We start from the raw sequence: 12,436 nt of genomic DNA on the forward strand, positions 1-12,436 counted from the left end.
TCCCTATTCTAACTCCATAGTCAGAAATGTGGAAAAATCATCCCAGAGCACATCAGCAAGTGAATGTGGGAAAGCAGAGAGCCAGATCTTTTGCCCTAATTAAGGTCTGTTGATGGGCCCTTTCTTGACAGGGATGTAGAGCTGACTTTCTTTCCAGTTGCTTGGAAGAGATTTTATCCTAAGAGCAATCTACTATTTACTTATTCAATCTTTCAATATTTATTATTATTGCTATGTGCCAGACACTGCACATTTATAATAACAAATAAAACAAACAACCTTCCCCTTTCAGGGCCTAAAGCAGGGGTCCCCAAACTATGGCCTGCGGGCCACATGCAGCCCCCTGAGGCCATTTATCTGAACCCCACTGCACTTCCGGAAGGGGCACCGCTTTCATTGGTGGTCAGTGAGAGAAGCATAGTTCCAATTGAAATACTGGTCAGTTTGTTGATTTAAATTTACTTGTTCTTTATTTTAAATATTGTATTTGTTCCCGTTTTGTTTTTTTACTTTAAAATAAGATATGTGCAGTGTGCATAGGGATTTGTTCATAGTTTTTTTTATAGTCTGGCCCTCCAATAGTCTGAGGGACAGTGAACGGGCCCCCTGTGTAAAAAGTTTGGGGACCCCTGGCCTAAAGTGCCAGGGTCCAGCCCCGGGGGGGATCCAGGGGTCCCACAGGAGGAGACGGCGTCGGCGAAATCGAGTGAGAGAGCCAAATTCTTTTCTTTCTCTTTATTCTCTAGGTAGCATTTACTGCCAGGCATCTCTACCAAATGCTAGTACAGCTCCTTTTTTATACACACACACCAAGTTACAATTACATGGTATTAATCATTGCTTCTGTTTCACTATGTTTACATGTTTCCAGATAACAGTTAATTTATATCTATAAACTACAAATCAGGTGGCAAATCATTCAAAGTACAATTAAAAAATAACTTGAATAGCGATAACATTGGTAAAAGCTTTTAAAGGATTAGTACTAACTAATAACTCAACTTTACTGTTGTTGTGAGTCAAGGGGCAGAGAGAGATTAACAGACAAAATCATTAGGGATTAGCAAAGGACCACTGCTTGCTCAGGCAAATGGCCTTGAGTTTATGCAGTGTCCTAACTTTTCTCACAAGATAACAAAAGGCTTGCCCATTAATAAATTGACATAACATTAAGAGTAACTTTTACTTAAAGATATATAGAGTGCACTCGCAAGATAGCTTAGTAGCAACATAATTTCAGAAGACATTAATTGCTATTGCTTCTATGGATGCCCCCCCATACCTCTCATTATCTGAAGAAAGAATTTTTGGGGAGGTATACAAACCTCATGAGAGTGTCTCACTGAGAAAGCCCAGCAACTGCCTTCAGTCATAAAACAATTCTCTTAGCAAAACATTCTTTTCTTGCTGACTGCGTTCCCATCCCAGGCCATGCAACGGGCCATTCCATAACACCTTACCTAAGATTCTATTGTCTAATTTTATTCATTTACTATATTCACACACTAGCTAAATTCTAACTATATTCTTCTTAGAGTGTTCCACTATCTGCAGATCAAATAAGCAAGAATAAAGGAATGTTTCTCTACTCTATCACATGAAAAGGCTAGGGAGGAAAAATGATGAATTAAGTGAAGGCCGAAAGGTGCTCTGCACAGTCACTGCCTTCTACCCATTCACAAGTCACAATCTATTCTTTCTAACATGATTAAGAAGAAATTCTCCTACAAACTTAACCCTTTACGAGGGATATCATAGCCAGCCTCTTATGTTTACAAGCCCAGTTCAAGGGGCTTACAGGCTTTTCTGTGGAACTTACACCTTCTGTCTCATTTCCAAAGAAATTACTACAAATCTACAGGGAAAGCACGGTACTATTATCCCTGTGCTATAAATAATAGCACACACCCAGAAAAGGGGGGAATACAAGGCCAGATTAATTCAAAAGATTAAAGGGAAAAGTATCGTTGTGCCTTTCCTTTGCGGTGACTTTGTCAACCCGCAGCTGTTGGTCTTTACTGCGGTGACTCTATCTTCTTTTGCTGTGACTTTGTCAACCAGCAGTTGTGGATCTTCTCCTGCTGTGACCTAGTTAGCCAGCATTAGTGGATCGGCTCCCGACACTAAAGGCTAGTGTGGGAAGTCGAGTAGAAGATAATGTTAGAGTAGGGTAGCTAATCAGACATAAGCTGGATGAGGGGTTAGAGAGAGAATGTAAGTATCAACCTTAAACATAATCATCAGGTGGCTGACTACAGGTTTCAAGATCTTGATGAGGCCTTGGGCAGTAATACACCATGGGGAGTATACTGAAAGAGATGAAAGAATAAGCAATGTCCAACAGTATATGACCTTCCAGTTGGGACACTAGCCATAGAAGGGCAAAATGAAGAGAAAGAGCATGAACAGTGCCTCAAAATACAAACAGTGAGGTGTAGGACTGCCCAGGACTGGGCAGACGTGTGTATGTGATGGACAGGAATAAACTGCCCTGAGTAGGAGGAACCAGGAAGCTAGGAGGAGGGATAAACATCTGACTATGTTAACCAAACAGGGCACTCAGATGGGTCTGAGGCTCCCACTTTGAAATCTTTCAAGTGTATTTTCCCTTAAAAAAAACACCAAAAAACAACAAAAAAACCCCACTTCCTGCTTTGCCATTTGTACCTCTCATCTGAAATTCTTCTCTGGAGAAGGACCCCAGAACAATACCACAGGAATGGTGACAATACTAGTAGTGTAATATAACTCTGGAGCCACACACAGGACCTATAGGCAATGTTAAGCCATTTGGATTTTATTTTAACTGCAATAGAAAGGTATTGCCTTGATGGAGTTTATTCAGGGTGCATAAAGAGATTTGCATTATCAAAAGATCCCTCAGGCTTCTATGTGGAGAATGGATTAGAGTGTGGCAAATGGAACTAAAGAACTGAAGGAAATTACAGTAATCAAGCTGAGATGTGAAAGTGACTGATTTAGGAAGGCAGCAGTCAAAATGGAGCACAATGGAAGATGTGATATATGTATATTCAAAGTAGAATTATCAGGACATGGTAATAAGTTTATGCGGGAAGGAGAGGAAGAATCAAAAGATGTTTTCCAGGTTTCTGATTTATATGCCAAGGTAGAATGTGGAGATTATAGTGGGGAAAAAGGGGGGGGATACTGGAGGAACAGGATTGATGGGACAATCAGCACTTTATCGGAGCCAAATTAAAATAAGATGCTTATGATGTGTCTAAGTATAAATGTCAAGAATTTATTTCTAGGCCATGGCCAGTTGCTCAGTGGATAGAGCATCAGCCCAGCATGGATATCCCAGGTTCAGTTCTTGGTCAAGGTACACAGAAGAAGCAACCATCTGCTTCTCCCTGGCTACCTTCCCTCCTTCTCTCCCTCTTTCCCTCCTGCAGCCAGTGGCTCAATTGGTTCGAATGTGGCCCTGTGTGCTGAAGAAATTTCCACTGGAGCACATCAGCTTTAGGTACTAAAATGGCTCAGTGTTTGAACATCAGCCCCAGATGGGGTTGCTAGATGGATTCGGTTGAGGTGCATACAAGAGTCTGCCTCATTATATCTTCTCCTTCCATATATATATAAAAAAACAAACAAACAAACCAGAAAACTTATTTCTATATAATGTCTAAAGCTCAGAAAAGAGTTTGGAGTTGGAAATGAAAATGTGAGGCCATTGCTATATAAGTAGTATATGAAACCATCAGAATAGATGAGGTCATCTAATGAGAGATCAAGTCAAGAAGGTTTATGTTATCCCTCTATTCTTCCTAAAATCATCAGAGAAATCATATATCTCCAATTTAAGAAAATACTAGCTATATTCAACTTCTTCATAAACACAGTAGAGAGTAACAGAAGAGAATTCAACCATCCTTCTTAAGCAACATTTATTAATTCTATTTTTCAGATTCGTATTTATTTCACCTATTTGATTACTTCACAACTGATAGAAATATTTTACAATCTTCTACTACTACTATGCTACTACTATAAGGTTTCTACAATTTTTTTGGTACTTTCAAAAATTTTTATTTTAAATACTTTGAGATAATGCTATCTAGCCTCCAAATAGTAAGAACTATTTTGTCCTTCTTCATATCTAATGACAACACCCATGTCCTGGGTTCTTACGTCCTTTTTCTATTACCTCTGGGTGTTCCACCCAACATCCCTCCTTTTTTAAGCTTCAGTGTCCTCTACTTTAACATTTAAATATGGTCAAGTTTTTTTTTAATCATCAAAAGAAAGCAAGAATAAATTTCTTCTACTGATTGCACATCCTATACCCCTGCCAATTTGAATTCTCTTTTCTCCACTTGAATACTGTTGGTCAAATAAGTTTGTAAATATGATGTATATGTTTGCTCACTTATAGTTTGCATTGGGGGTGGGATACAGGCTGTAAGCTGGCAAAGTCATTATAGCCTAAGGCTTGGTTTTAAGACTAAGCCTTTCCCACCCTTTGAATACTAAGATCTTTTCAAAACTAAGCTTTTCCCCACACCCTTGACTGTTGCATGATGTGAGTTGGTACACTCTTATGAGGAATCCTATTTATTACTCAGATAGTGACTTTGTATCAGAAACTTCCTTATTTGTATATTGGCTTAAAGGTTTTGATTTCTACACTATAAAATAAGGAGACCAAAGTTCTCCCTCTCAGTTCCTGAAATTAGCATTGCAGGAGGAGGAGTAGACAAAATGGTGGAGTGCTGAAGAAGAAGCCAGTTTGTGCAGTTTGTGCAGAGAGAAGGAGATGGGGAACAGAGGTCAATAAAGCTGGTGAGGTAGAAACCTTTGATTCTGGAAACATGGATGAGTCAGAACCTTTGGGAGCCCTGAATGGAAAGGGAAGTGTTTTCCCACCATGTGTATTTCTTGACTACCGAGTGTGAACTAGGATTAAAGGTTATGGCCCACCAGTTCTTGGCTCCGTTGTTTTCATACTGTCTGTCTGAATCAAATGCAAACCTGTACGGGCCAGGCAGCTGTGATGGTGGCCATGGCTACTAGCCATACAAATACCTTCCTCTGTCTTTTGTCCTTACCACTTTGCTAAACTGTTTGCAATGTCTCCCCTGATATTGTTGTGCTAAATCCAGTGGGGCACATACCTTTCTTTTTCTATTTTTTTTTTAATTTTTCTGAAGTGAGAAGTGGGGAAGCAGGCAGACTTCTGCATGCACCCAACCAGGATTCACCCAGCATACCCTTTAGGAGGCGATGCTCTGCCCATCTGGAGTGTTGCTCCTTTGCAACCGGAGCCACTCTAGCACCTGAGGCTCAGGCCATGGAGCCATCCTCAGCACCCAGGCCAACTTTGCTCCAATGGAGCCTTGGCTGCGGGAGTAGAAGAGAGAAGCAGAGAGAAAGGAGAGGGAAAAGGGTGGAATAGTAAATGGGCAGTTCTCCTGTGTGCCCTGGCCTGGAATCAAACCCGGGACTTCCACACTCTGTGCTGACACTTTACTGCTGAGCCAACTGACGAGGGCTGCACATACTTTTCTTGACATCTCTGAACCAATACATAACTCCACTTCTTTGATTTTAATTCCACTAAAATGCTAATGATGGCCAACTTGTTTTTCTTGCTCAAAGAGAAACTCAGGAGAGACCTGCTCTTCAGACTCATATATTTGGGAAAATGTCTATTTTTTCCATTTAATTAAATATTTTAATTAAAATTTGAAAGGTTCATCATTAGGGCCCCTGTATTTACACTGTCATCTTGGCATGGAAGTCAACAGTCTCAGCAGGAAAATTCAAAACTTATGCAAATAATATTAGATACTGGCATTGGCATATTTTGAAAATTATAAATGCTACATAAAATTGTCAGTGTTTATTAATAAGGATGAGGATGAATTCAGTAACAGACTTGAAATGATACATGCTTTTGAAGTAGCTCCTCTTATTATGGCAACTAATGTTTATTTTCATTATCTTATCTTGATAGAGACATTTATGTAAAATTAAATTTTGCTTAGATTAATGGTTTGAAAGTAGCTGGTTATTTTTGTGCTTCATGGTTAAGTGTACATTATTTGAAGATGATGACACTGGAGTATTATGAAATTCAGTAGTTGTTCCCCGCAGAGTGATTGCTAGTTTCTCCTTGCAGTAGTTTGTCTTTGGAAAGTGTATCATGCAGAATGCATGATCCTTGCCTTTTATTTTACTCATGAGTATTAAATCTGTGCAGGAAGCTTAAAAGGTTGTGTCTCACTTCCAAAGCAAATTGAAAATGTATTTTTAAAAACTGCAAGACTTCCAGTTATTACTATTTGAAAGGGGGCCTAATTTTCTTTCTGAAATTATGATTCTTTGATATAAAATACACAAATAACTGTGTTTCTATCAATTTCCCATAACTATTTGCTTTTGATAGTTTGTATTTTGAATACATCCTAGTTTTCCTCTTTTACATTTAACTTTTAATGCATGCTCAAATTTACCTCAGCATTCTTATATATAATATATATTAAATTTAGAATACTTTATTTTTTCATGATTTGAACTATTATTTTATAAATATGAAACATATTTTTATTAAACACAATATGATTATTCACAATATTATTTGTGTGCTCACTGCTCACAAAAATTAGGGGATCAGGGAACATGCAGATACTTCAGTATTTTCAGCCTTTTATATAGTGCATTTTCACTAATGAAATAAAAGTTGGTTTTAATCTCATTTGTATAATTGAACAACTTTCTTTGACTTGTCATTTGCTTTTCTGATGTTCATGTTTAATAAAAAATCAAATGTTTCAATATTTTTATCACTTCATATTTGTTTTGAGATATCCTCTGATTTTTGTGAGCAGTATAAATAACATAACTACAAAAGATGAAGACTACCTGTATACTATCAGAATTCACCACATTCAAACCATAAATATTGCAAAATAAAAGAGGTTTATATATCCATTAAAATTCTATTTGGAAGCAGCACAATTTAGAGTAGACTATCTTATCATTCACTATATATGAAATGACTATGTGGGTAGCTCAGTTGGTTAGAGTGTTATTCTGATTGGCCAAGTTTGCAGCTTTGATCCCTAGGAAAGGCACATACAAGAAGCAACCAATGATGAATGAATAAGTGTAACAACAAATTGACATTTTTTTTTCTCTTCCTTCTTCCTTCTCTCTAAAAATCATTCCATCAATAAATAAAAGTACTTATGGAGATAGAAATATTTTAATAAATTACTATTGCCAGTTCTCATACCACTAAGTCAAAATCATTGATGGGTGGAATCTAGGCATTAATATTAAAACAAAATACTGTAGGTAGTTTTAATGTGCAGCACTTTTGTGATTTACTTTAATAATAGAAAACTTAAGTATTAAACTCAGGGCATAGGGCACAGCTATCATTTTGATGAGTGCTATTGTTATCATTATCATCACATTGTCATTTTTTATTTTTTGTGACAGAGACAGAGAGAGAGACAGAGAGGGACAGATAGGAACAGACAGACAGGAAGGAAGAGAGATAAGAAGCATCAATTATTCATTGTGGCACCTTAGTTGTTCTCATATGTGTCAAGGCACATATGAGAAAGCAATCATAGGGGCTACAGCATACTGAGTGACCTCTTGCTCAAGCAAGCAACCTTGTGTTCAAGCTGGTGAGCTATGCTCAAACTAGATGAGCCCGTGCTCAAGTCAGTGACCTCGGAGGTTTCAAACCTGGGTCCCCTGCATCCCAGTCTGATACTCTATCCACTGCATCACCGCCTGGTCACGTAGCATTGTCATTTTTAACTTGTAAATTATATAAACAAAAAATTAACTGTGCCAAGGATAGAATCTTTGAATTTATTATAAATTAGAATTATATATGGATTTATTTGTATATGTGAAAATAATAGTAAACAGCAACAAAAAATTCTGAAATAAACAGAGATTCATTAAGTATTAAATACTTTGTTTAGTCTTTTATTATTCATTATGTGTGTATTCTAAGATCTAATATCATCAAAACTTTATTTTTCTCTTGAGTATTTTAGTTTTTAAATCTTATCTGTATTTATTTTGGTAAAAGATATCAAATGTGTACCTTTGTTATTTTTGATTGATGACTGTAGTGACAGATATTGTAACCTAGTAGTGTCACCTTAAATGGGTTTCATTTGGGGGTGGGCCAGTCATTAAAGTATACTTGAAGATTTAAAGCCAAGAAATAAAAATGATTGAGTAAAATTAATAAATTTCTACTTAGGGAATTCTACTATATATGGAAGGAAGATAATTCTTTTTCTTCTTAATCAATCATGTACACAAATGACAAGAAGATTCAATTAACATACTGGTTGACATAAAAAATCTGGAGATAGAATGGTGTCTTAATATTTTTAACCAGAATGAAATCTTATTTCCATAAATAAATATTGATTTTTGTGTTTACTGGTATAATGATAAAATCTTTAAAACATAGGAAGTGAAGAGCTTATCTCAATTGTTGAATATCACATTTTTTTAAAGAAATGCATTAGTGTCCTCCAGATTTATCAATTACTGTTAGGGATTTATTAAATACCTTAGAAAGATATCAAGACATAAATTAAAATCAAGATGAAACTTATTAATCATTGCAAAATCTCTTTAATTTGGAACTAGACAGTGATTGATAGTACATGTAGGTTTGAAATTGAAGGATTTGAATAAATTTTCACTAAAAACAGTATAGTTAAGAAAACATAATTATTTAAAAGATATTTTCTGCTCCCATTCTTTTTTTTTATTTTAAATTACCAATCTCCCTGAAAAAGACAACTAGTTTACTTTAGTATTAAAGAGATTAACATTAGTTCTCATTATTGTGACTCATTCATATTGAAAATCACCAGCTTAGAAAGTTTCAAACCCATACAGTTTTTAACAACTCTTAATAACTCTGAAGAAAGGACTCAAAACAATAAAATGTATGTGCATAGGAAATCTCAAAAAGTAGAAAATGGCAATCAGAAGTATTCAGACAGAAAGAAGTCTTTCTGTGATTGAAATAATATTTTATGCCCATGGTTCAGGAATTAGATGCTTCTATTCAGAGCTGAGAAATCAAGATGAGAAACCTTTGGTATTCCAATTGGATGCCTGGGTTCTCTGCCATGTTGTCTGATGCAATCAGTTGGAGAAAAAGGCCTGAAGAAGAGGAAGAAATTTTCAACCTCTGGTCAATCTCTAGCCTCAAGGGTAGGACTAAGGACTGAACACAGATATATTCAGGCCTGACCTTGAATGGTTGGCTGTTGGACAAGTTCAAAACTAATTACTTAGTAACTGAGGCCCGTTGTAAATAGCCAGGTCCCTTACCATATCCTTTAGATTATCAATATAATTCTACCTTTAGGATAGCAGGACTGAGTAAATCCCTAATAGATTCTGATTAGACAAGATCTTGGGTCATAACTGATAGTAGAAGCTATAGATTCTACTCTAAAACTATGCAGTATATATCCAAGAGGCTGCGACTCTTATAAACTGTGGCACAACACATGGTCTTTAAAGATTTGCTTTTCTTTTGCTGAGAAGCTCTTGTCACAAATTGGATAATTCAAGTTAAGTGTCTGAATGGGCTGCTGCTTCAAGGTGTTATAAAAAATGTCATCAACACAGTTTGATTTGCAGGTGGGGCACATCTTGATGGAAAGCAGGCTGGCGGAAGGACTTTCTTGCATGCCAGAATATGGGTTTCTATACACAAGTCCTGGGTTTTGTGCAACACTTCCTTAAGTAGGTGCTTAACACAGCAAAGAGTCAAAATCTAGACCCATCTAACTCATCATCTGCTGTTCTCCCTCTTCAAAAAATCATTTTATTTTTTCATTCTCTCTTCCTCATTCTGCAGAGCATTACACAGAATCTTGTTCTCACTCAGTCATTTTATTATTTATTTATTTATTTATTTACGTATTTATTTATTCATTTATTTTTAGTGAGAGAAAGGAAGGCAGAGACTGGAATCCTGCATGCACCCCAACTGGGATCTATCTGGCAAGCTCAGTAGAGGGTGATGCTCTGCCCATCCAGGGCCCTTGCTACATTGCAACCAGAGCCATTTTTTTAGCACCTGAGGCAGAGGCCATGGAGCCATCCTCAGTGCCTGGGGCCAAATCGTTCCAACTGAGCCATGACTGCAGGAGGAGAAGAGAAGAGAGAGAGAGAGAAGCAAGAAGTGGAGAGGTGGAGAAGCGGATGGGTGCTTCTCCTGTATTCCCCAACCAGAAATTGAACCTGGGACAGCCACACACTGGGGCCATGCTCTAACTAACTAGGGCTTCTCATTCAGTCTTATTGACAGATCAAATATCTGGTCCTTTAACTCCTGCTCTTTCTTCACTGTCAGCTTCTTTCTGCTTCAGCACTTCCCCGGTCGGCTCGAGCTTCTTCCAGTGCCCCCTCTGTTCAGTCACACTGAGAAAGGGTTGGCCGCTTTCCTTTTCCAGATGCTTCAACTGCCCATTTTATCTCTATCTCCCTGAACAAGCATTTCCATTTCTTTTTCTTGAGTTGACATCTGGGCCTGAAGCTGATTCACTCAGACTCCCATCTTCTCATTTTCTGTGGACACTTTCTGGTTTTGTTCTTGCAGTTAAAGCAGCTTCATCTCCCAGCTGTCCTTCTGCTCTTTCACTTTCTGTTCCAACTTCTTTTTGGTACTTTTTAAAGTGTCTAGCTCCTTCTGCTTCTTTTGGAGCTCAGCCTTCCTGTCTGAGTTTGGCTTCTAGAGGCTGATGTAGCTGTCCATCCGCTCCTGGTTTTCTTTGCAAAGCTTACTGTTTTGACGCTCAATCTCTTCCACCTGACCCTGAGCCATAACAACCAGGATGTCCTCCTAATTTTCTGGATGGAACTGGAAAGTGATACTCACTCCTAAGACCACACAATCTTGATTCACACAGCAGAATTGGTAATACTCATATGCTTGGGCAGGTAGTAAACTTTGAATTGGACTTTCTGATGTTTGGTCAAGCTGCTGTTTAGGTCAGTGGGCGGGCAAAATAACCCACAAGAGAATGTAATCTTCACGGGTTGTCTTCCATCCCACTCTAAAAATTCCAATCCAATCATTTCAATGGGGAATAAAATGCTGGGTGAGAGGGTATTAGCATGTGAAATGCCCTCCAGGGACACAGAACTTCTCCACACTATTCAAAAATACCTGAGAAAATTGACAACAATCCAGAAAGACAGCTGATGTGTGTGTGTGTGTATCTGTGTGTGTGTGTGTGTGTGTGTGTATTCTTCTATTGTCTCTTCCATGGTGGGGCCCAAGTATATAGCAGCTTGTGGTGGTAGCATAGCAACAGAGGCTCTGCTCTCATCCTTATATTTTAAATACTAAAAATACATAGTGCCTATTTGCCACAGACCAGCACGGCTAGTAATAGTCCAGGTTCTGAATGAGAATGGTGTGGAATGAAGAAATAAACTCAGAGAGAAAAAGGATAGGATTGGGAGGTCTCTTTGCAATGCTGAAAGCTTGCAAGAGGGTGTCTACACCCCCAAACCACTTTATTTAAAGGGCAGAGTGAAGTCATTAGCAAAACAAAGAGATCTCTGATAAAAACATCACATTTCCAAGGCAACCCAAGAATTCTCCCAAGTGCAGAAAGCTTTCACCATACATAACATCTTAACTACACAAAACAAAGGATAAAAAGAAAACTGCTCCCAGTCTCTCCGAAGGACAGGGGGATAGGACAAGTAGAAGCAATCCAGCATCACAGCTAACATGGAGAAAAACTTAATCCTTTAGCAACTTAATCAAGCAAGTGAGGTGGGGGGATGTGCAGCCCATCAGCATACTGCCAGTCCTCCACACCTGCATCCCCCCAAAATCTAAACAGCAATACTCTGTCAGCTTGCAGTCTCCAACACCTATTATAGTGTATCCCACCCTCTGTGCTGTGAAATTATTAATATAACAAAAAATAAATCACTAAATAAAAATTTTCAGTGTAGCAATATGGTTTCAAATTCTGGCTTCTTATCATTCACGATATTTTCTTTATTCGTGTTATTTAAATTTGTGAGCTCAGTTTTCCTTTGCTGTAAAAAAGAGTAGGGGGAAAATCTAGCTAATATAATTGTTTAGATGACTAAATAAATAATAAAATACAAAAGTAATGGGCTAAATTCTGAATTCTGTTTTTTTTCCATGAGGGTGTTACATAGTCCACAATTATTTTCTCACAATTAATTACCTGAAAAATTGTTAGAATACATGAAAGAAGTGTTCTCAGAATTGGACATCAGAAAGTGCAAGACTATAATCTCAAAGAGAAGTGAAACAAATGTGGCAAGCTCCAGGAACAAGGATAAGGACTAAACAAAAAGCCATAACTGAAGACAAACCAGTAAGCACCTTATGAAGGATGGTACAAGAGTGAGTTTGAAA

The 12,436-nt window shown here is 37.7% G+C and overlaps 1 pseudogene; it reads right to left on the bottom strand.

Annotated features, from left to right (window-relative positions):
* Nucleotides 1–9,509: 9,509 nt before the first annotated feature.
* Nucleotides 9,510–11,298, bottom strand: LOC136393211 (calcium-binding and coiled-coil domain-containing protein 2-like; annotated as a pseudogene).
* Nucleotides 11,299–12,436: the final 1,138 nt, after the last annotated feature.

Source organism: Saccopteryx leptura, chromosome 2, assembly GCF_036850995.1.
Source record: "Saccopteryx leptura isolate mSacLep1 chromosome 2, mSacLep1_pri_phased_curated, whole genome shotgun sequence".
Lineage (NCBI taxonomy): Eukaryota > Metazoa > Chordata > Mammalia > Chiroptera > Emballonuridae > Saccopteryx > Saccopteryx leptura.